The sequence below is a fragment of the Lepidothrix coronata genome, unplaced genomic scaffold (genome assembly GCF_001604755.1).
Source record: "Lepidothrix coronata isolate B3197 unplaced genomic scaffold, Lepidothrix_coronata-1.0 Scaffold160, whole genome shotgun sequence".
Taxonomy (NCBI): domain Eukaryota; kingdom Metazoa; phylum Chordata; class Aves; order Passeriformes; family Pipridae; genus Lepidothrix; species Lepidothrix coronata.
Window position 1 is genome coordinate 1,206,171 of NW_016690340.1, and position 8,619 is coordinate 1,214,789.

Consider the following 8,619-nt stretch of genomic DNA (forward strand, 5'->3'; position numbering starts at 1 on the left):
GAAAATTAACTGTCTCCCAGCAGAAACCAGGGTACTTTTGTAGTTGGTAAGTGTGGAACTCGTTGGAGTTACATAACTGCTTCAGAAAGCATCACCTCTTTGCAGTTGTCCTAAATTCAAACCATATCTTGGCTTTTTATTTCTCTGAAGTACATATTGTTTGTATTTTATTTATATATTCTTGGCACACTTGTGATATGCTTGGAAAAAAAAAACAACCAAACAAGAAACCAACCCTTAGACAAAACAACTTTCTTCTGACAGAAAGAGGATCTTCTCTCCTTGGTAAGAACGCCACTATTTCATTTTCTCCATTTGATGTTTGACTGACATGTAAAAGGAGGTTACACAACAAACCATGCTCTGAATTTACAAATGAATCACCATCTTGTTAAGAAATAAACCTCATAAAAATCCAGGAAGCATATTGTCATACAGCAGCTTTTATTGTTGCTTTGTTGTTTCTGAAGAGGTGCCCAGACTACAAACTCCAGGGAAGTTCATCATCCTTTTCTAGGAATGAGGAGGAAAATAAAAGAGGGAACTTCATGACAGGAAAACTTTTCTGATCCTTTTTTTTTTACCTGTTCTGTCTTGGATGGCTCCCAGGATGCAATTTTCACACTTCAATTCTCATCTGAAATATGAATTAAAAATCTGTTCATGGTGAATATTTCTTAGAATCTTGATATGGCTAAAATTAGGAGAGATTATTCCTTTGCTCTTACAACACATGGAATAGTGTGATCTTGACAAAGCTGACTATATGCATCCAAGAGGATGTGATTTGACGTTTCCAGGCAGGAGAAGAAGGTTGTCTATAGGCCCTTGGGTGCCCTGCTGTCCCCCTGAACACATAAATCCACTGCACAGGTCCTGCAGTTATTCTTTGTGTTCTCACTCAGCTTGTCCTGATTTCCCCAAATCTCTGAATCTTAATTTTAACTCCTAAAATCAGTGATTAAATTTCTGCTCATTTGTGCTCATCCATAACAACACTAATGTAGTTGGCAGCTCTTTCACAGCTAAGTTCTAGGACTTTCCACACCAGGGATGTTGCCTTCTCTAGGTTGTGTCTGATTCAGCAGCTGAACTTAGAGAGGGCTCTGATTTCCTGGGAAAAAACTTCAGGTGAAAGCGTTCCCTGTTCTACCCAGGGTTTCTCTACTAAATTCTTCTGCCTGGCTTAAAGACTTGGATTCACTCTTCTCTAGCAGCTCATCTGGGCTGAGTTGCTCTCCCATTCCAAATGCTCCACTTGATATAAAATATGACAAAAATATGGGAACAGCTTCCTGCCCTTGCTCCAAGAAATGTTTAGCCAGTGACACAAAGCAGAGCAAGTTCATGAGGAGCAGCTGAGAGGCTGCCAGCGGGTAATGAGTGACTGCTGAGGGAGCTTGGACTCCAGGGTTCCCATCCTTGATCCAAATCCAGCAAGCTGGGTCTGGGTCCTGAGTCTCCTTCACCCTAAATGGCTTTGGCTGTTGGTCTGAGATGAAGAGCACAACTTGTTGTCTTCGTGGATTTGTGTGAGATGGGATTCACCCACACTATGAGACCATTCTGGAGATAAACATCTCCTTTCAGTCTCAAATTTAACCCTGGATTTCCTTCAGGCTTCACCCCTCACCTGGTAATTTTTAATATCTGACCAATCTGCCTTTCAATATACTGGTGTCTTCCTGCAAAACCCTATGAGAGGCCTCCTTTGTTACTGTGATAATTAATGAGGTGCTTGCATTACTGAGTAATCCCAAATGGCTGGGCATGGGATCAAGAACCTGTCCTTATTTACCTAGTCCTTTGAAGGTTTTTATTCTAAATGTGAAGGTTCTCACCTCAGCTGTAGCTGGAGACGTGAATAGATTAGGGGTAAATGAGGTGTTGACATAAGTGGAATTAAAAAAGTATCACTGAGACAGAAGTGGAATTTAAAGTGCTATTTTTAGGCTTGCTCAGAAATTTGTCTGATTTTCCTGCTCTGAAATCAGAATATAAATCTCATTGGGTTTGATCTTAAAGCAGCATCTCCTAATCTTGCTCTGTGACACTCCTGTAAGGGCAGGATTGAGGATGGGATTTTCCAGGTGGGGGACAGTGACATTAAGGATTGTGTGTTACCTGAGATCACACAGGGTTTCTGGTTGGGGGAAAATTGTTGAATACACATCTTTAGCTGGCACCCTTATTTCTAACCCCTCCATTTCTGGAGCAAGGGCTCTATATTTGAGAGAAGAGAAATTAATGAAGGTTAAGCAAAGCTGAATCCTTTGCTGTTCGTGTCCTTCTCAGATGAAGTTTTCCACCACTCCTATAGTTATTTATCATTATTTCAAGTTATTGTTGGATTTAGGGTTGGGTTTTCTTTGCTCAGTAGTAATTTTGTCAGCAGTTGGGACATCACTGAACAGATGACAAATACAAAGTGTTCTCAGCAAGAAAGATGTGACATTAAAACTCCATCTACCTCCACCCTCATAAAAGAGGAGTGGGAAAGGTCCCCCTGTGTCTTCAAATGTGTTTCATTGCAACGAAATGAGGTATTGGGGGAAAACCTCCATCCTGTGCATCTGGGCAGCATTCCTGGCTCAGGGCTGCTATATTCACCCAGGCAGGATTACTCAGAAATCCTCTGTGATTTATGGAGGCACAAGAGACTGCGCTGTCCCAAAGAACCATGTGCCACAAGCTTCACCCTGGATGCACAGTCACAAGAAAACAATTGTTCAAATGCTCGAGGAAACCGCGTAACGAGGCCCTGAGCTCCCCATTTACGGCCTGAGCGGAGCCCCAGCTGTGCTGGTGAGTGATTTCCCTGCTTCCCAGGCCAGAAAGCCAAGCTCCAGCTGTGCTTCTGGGACAGAGATGTCCCCTGTCGCCCCAGCGGTGCCATGTGGAGGTGGTGGAGGAGGAGGAAGCCACCCCAGCCGGGAGGACGCGCAGAGGATGTGACAGAACGGCGGCCGAGGGGAGCGTCTCGGAGGAGGACTTGGCTCCAGCCCCGCCAACACGATTTGGCCTCGGGCCCTGCAGCAGCAAGGAATGACCTTAAATAGCAGTGGAATTGTGTGAGCATGTGCTGCTGGAACAGGAGCCTGGGACATCCTGGAATGCTGACTCACCCCGGGGGTTGCTCCGCGGGGAGATGAACGTTGGGTTATTCATCACAAGGTGTCCGTGGGTGCCCGCAGGAATCCACACCTCCTGCTTCCCGTTGGGTCAGAGCAGGGAGTCGGTGCTCCTGTGCAACAGGAACAAACTTGGGCAAAATGTTCAGCCAGAGTCTGGGTCAGAGGCTGGACGTGCCGCTCGGTGTCTGACCCGGGGTGTGGGGGTTGTTCTGCCATTGTAACGAGGGAGCTCCACGGGCATTTCCATGGACTTTTGTGGGCAAAGATTCAGCTGTTAAAAACTAAAAAAGCCCAACCATGCTGAGTAAAGCTGTCCTGGGTATTTGGGTTTCCAGGTTTCTGGCCTGGGGAGGGTGTGGGGGTCTCTGTGAGGACAGGCCAGGGCTGCCCCGTGCCTGGCACAGCCCGTTGCAGGTTCCTCACTGCTGGGCCTGCAAGTTACACTGGTGGTGCCTTGGTGAAAAGTGTGGTTTCAAAGGAGGCAAAATGTCACACAGGCCATGAGGGGGAGGAAAAAAGTGTGAGGAAGCAGCTCTGTGAACAGCCAGGTCAGCAGGAGGAGGGGAGGAGGTGTTCACTGCAGCCCATAGAGGGGAGCAGGGACCCACAGGGCAGCCCTGGAGGGACCCCAGGCTACAGCAGGAGGGTATTTTGTGTTTTCTGACAGGAGTTGTGACCCTTGGAGGACCCACATGGCAAAAAGCATAAGGAGGGAAGAGCGTCAGGAGGAGTTATGGACTGTCCATAACCCTCCATTCCCTGTCTCCCAGCACTGCTCAGGGCTGGGGGAAAAACAGAGGAATCAGGAGTGAAACTGTGAAGACAGGGGTGGGGTGGCCAAGGTGTTTCAATTTGTTTCTCACTTTCTCAACATATTTTAATTTGCAATACATTATTTTCCTTAAGGTGTCTGTTTTGCCTATGGCTGCTGTTGCTAAGTGATCTCCCTGTCCTTATCTCAGCCTACGAGTTTTCCATCTTGTGTTCTTCCCCTGCCCTTTTTGAGGGAGTTTTTGGTGTCCTAACATCTAATCAAAATCTATTCAGGAAGAACTGATGCATCAGCCTCAGCATCTCCATCAGAAGAGCCACGACTGCCCACGGCCTTGGCAGCTGCAGCACCTGCCTGGGAGCTTGGGAGGTCTGTGGGAAGCTCAGGAGGTTCCACACAGCTGGAAACCTGGGAAGCACAGCTCCAAACAGTAACTGTAGGTGAGAATATAGTGTTACCTTGGGCTAATAGTTTTAAACTCAGTCATCTGAGTCAGACACCTGCCCAGGTAATCACCATAGCAACGTCACAACAAACAATAGGAACCTTAAAATTGTCAGCCTGAGGAAAATGAGGAGCTGGTTTGCAGGTTTTGAGTGTTTAAGGTTATGTCAACGTGGTCTTTTTGGAGGCAAATGTGAGCTGGCTTAGCACATGCACTGAACTGACCAAAAAAACCACAGGACTCTGTGCCTGAACTAGTACCTGTCATATCTCTGCAGACCTCACTGATTTGGGCAAAAGGAGGAGAGACATGGAGATGATCAGAGGGCTGGAGCAGCTCTGCTGGCAGGAAGGGCTGAGAGGATTGGGATTGTTCAGCCTGGAGAAGAGAAGCTTTGGGGTGACCCAACTGTGGCCTTCCAAGACCTGAAAGGAGACTAAAAGAAAGATGGAGAGAGAGTATTGACCAGGACCTGGAGTGACAGGACAAGAGGGAATGGCTTCAAACTGCCAGAGGGCAGACTAACTCTGGCATCTAACATGGGGTATTGGGAAGGAATTCCTCCCTGGGAGGTTGAAGAGGCCCTGGCACAGGTTGCCTGGAGAAGCTGTGGCTGCCCCTGGATCCCTGGAGGTGTCCAAGGCCAGGTTGGACGGGGCTTGGAGCAACCTGGGCTAGTGGAAGGTTTCCCTGCCCATGTCATGGGGTGGAATGAGATGATTTTTAAGGTCTCTTCCAACCCAGACCAGTCTGGGATTCTTTAAAAAGTACATTCATGTCGAAGCTCTGTCTGACCCGAACACAGGTAGAACAAACTCCTGCCTGTCTGCAGGATGTCAGCACATCCAAAGTGAACAAAGAGCTGAAGTTTATGGCCTGTCTGTGGTTCATTAGTCCCTGAGCTGGGTTTTCCTCACTGTTCAGTGGCTGTTCAGCCCCAAGCTGGGCAGGGAACAACTTCCTAACCGTGTGTATACATATCTTTCCCTCAAAGTCATGCATGCAGCTGACTGAGCTGCTTGAAATCATCATTTGGATTAAAGAGAAAAACAGTAAACATGATTAAATGGATATTAAAAGGAGTCTGGAGGAAGGGAAAGGGCACAGGCCTCCATATATCTCACTCCGGGGTATCTGCGTCAACAAAGCCAGAAAAGCAGCTGTTGGGATTGTTTCAGGGAGCTCCAGAACGATGATGTCTCTCCATGGAAATGTGCAGTTTGCACATCCTGCTGTGATCCAGGCAGTATCAGCAGCTGCCTGAAGCCTCAGCCACCCTCTGGAGCTCAGGCTCCTCATGCAAACCAGCTGAGCTCTGTCTGTCCACCTCGAGGGGGGAATACCAGCCACTTGGACCAGCTTCCCTGCTGGAAGGATCTGGAAGAATGAACGAGTTCACAGCTCAGGAATGCTCCTAAGAAACCACAACAAGGGGATCTGAGCAACTGCAGACATGGAAAGTCTGTGCACCACAACCCCAGGTTCCCTGCGGAGAAGAGGAGAAGAAAAGAGAGGTGAGGATGATCCAAAGAAGGAAAACCTCCAGGATTTTGGACTCATCTCCCTTAAAGGCTCTTAAAGCAGCACATCATGTTGCTTCATATGGAGAACATGAGGTTTCCTGGTGGCATCAGTAAACCCCATGAGTTTAAGGGCAGGTCTTGCTCCTCCAGCCCTCCCTTGGTATCCATGAGCTGTGCTGAGTGGGATCCACACGTGGATGCAGCTCTGGAATGGCCCTTGTGGCTCCCAGGTGACTGGTGATGTTCAAAGACACGTGGAAAAAGGATTGTGTGCCACAGACCTGTGATTTTGTGAAGAACTAGACCTTCAGTGTGTGATTTACTAAAGAAAAAAACCCAAACAAACCCAAAAAACAGAGGGAAAAGAGGAAACCCCCTGGATGCCAATACAACCTGATTTTCATGGTATCTGTCTTTCATCCATCTTACAAAACAGAGGGGTGTTGTTTTGCATGTGAGAAGACATAAGCTATTAAAGGCAATTAGAAAAATGTTTCTGATTATACAGATCCCAGAAATCCTTCTTTGCACATTGGTTATAATTTTTCACTTATTTTTTTTTTCCAAAATGATCAGTGACTTTGGATACCAAAAACTGGGATAGTTGGTGCAGTTTATACAGTCAAAATTACATGTTTAAACCACATAATTTGTGTTTTAAAAAAAAACCCAACGTAATAGGGGTGGTGTAATTTTTCCAATATGTAACAGATAAAGGATAGATCAAACCACAGAAAGGAGCAGCATAAAAGATTTAGAGATATGTTTTTAATACTCACCTCACACAGCTTGGATCATTTTTTTCCAGTCAGATGTTCCTACTGGGAAATGGCAACGTAGCATCAAACAGCTCCCAGTTAATGAACGTGAAGAGTAATTCCAAAGTGACAAACACGTGGTTATAAAGCATGAGAACTATTAACAATTGTAAAAATTGAGGTGGAAATAAATCACTATTCCAAAAAGAAGAAAGATTAAGTTCCTATGAAAGACAGAATTTTTCAGCTGAGTTATGGGGGAAAATTCCCACTTGGGACCAAATGTCCCTTGGGGTTATAAAATATTAAACTCCCCTTTCATGGCCTGTTGTGTTTGCACAGTAGGTTTTGACAGGGGCTGTCCCGGCTTTGACAATGTTCTTTTCATATCCCTTTTTCCCCAGCGTTCCCAACAACCCTGAGTGCTTCCCAGAGCAACTCTGGATCTGCAAAACTTCTCTGGGGTCTGATAACCCCGCTGGCTTCCTGTCTACAAAAGCAAACAGGCAGGAGGTTGTTGCCCCTGCTAAAGAAGTCGTGTTGTCTGGCTGCACAATTTCACATGGTTGTGTATCCAGCCAGCAGTGCCCTAAAAGCCTGATTCTCCTGCAGAAATGCACAGTGCACATTCTTGATTGTCTGACTCACAACCCCGGTGCCAGGATTCAGCTCCTCATTTCTATTTATTCACCACGGGAAACCTACAGCACAAATACACTGGATGAAAGCCTGGCTCCAGTGAAGTCAAGGACAACATTCCCATTGATGTCTGCAGGCAGAGAACTTCACTTCTGTGCTTTTAGTTGTGCTTTACCCCTCCTGGCTGAGGGCTAAAGGGATGTTTCAAAAGGCTCTGTTACCCATAGTGATGATGAATTCCAGGGGCGCTTCCAAACACGGCCCGTGTGTACAAGAAGCATCTGTTTCCACCCTGAAGAGCTTGTAGCTCCTGAAATGAGGCAGATTTGAAGGCGTGAGCAGGAAAGATTTTTTTCCATGGCAGCACATACTCAGACCTTGAGTCTGTTTGAAGCTCTGCCTTGTGCCAGGATGTAGCAGGGAAATAAAGGTACGTGTGGCTGGGGAATAAAGGTCCACGTGGCTCATTGAAGTGTTATTCAGCTTTTGGAAATGCTCAGAAGTTTGGTAAGAAGCAGTTTGCATGTGATACACCTTGTCCCCACCTGTTTCTTGAGGAGAGGCTGTGTGCAAACCAAGATTTTGATGGGTTTTTCTGTGCTAAAACAACCCCTTAGTTGCCAACTCCTTAGTTGCACATACTCAGACCTTGAGTCTGTTTGAAGCTCTCCCTTGTGCCAGGATGTAGCAGGGAAATACAGGTATGTGTGGCTGGGGAATAAAGGTCCACATGGCTCATTGAAGTGTTATTCAGCTTTTGGAAACACTCAGAAGTTTGGTAAGAAGCAGTTTTCATGTGATACACCTTGTCCCCACCTGTCCCTTGAGGAGAGGCCGTGTCCAAACCAAGATTTTGATGGTTGTTTCAGTGCTAAAACAACCCCTTGGTGGTGTGACCTGCCCAGCATAGAATCACAGAAAGGTTTGGGTTGGAAGGCACCTTCAAGATCATCCAGTTCCAACCCCCCCACCACAGGCAGAGATACATTGCAGCAGCACTAATGGGACTTTAATTTAGGCCACAGTACCTAATTTTGCTACTTCTCTGCAGAATTAAAAAGAATTGTTTTGGATTATACTGTAGTTAGGGAGGGAGGAGTGGCTGTAGCCTCATTAGCCCATTGCAAGGGCTCCCTGTGTTTCCATGGGCTTCCTCGAGTGCAAATTCCGATAAAGAATCTTTAATGAAACCTCACAAAAATAACCCTAAAACCCAACCAAACCAGGAGGAAACTGTGCACTCAGGAGCGTAAAATTTCAGGGGGTAAAAACCAAACAGCTCAAAGTATTTACCAGCTGAGTTGAGGATAGTCCACTGGTTAAAAAAAATCATCCTGACAGCTCCCCA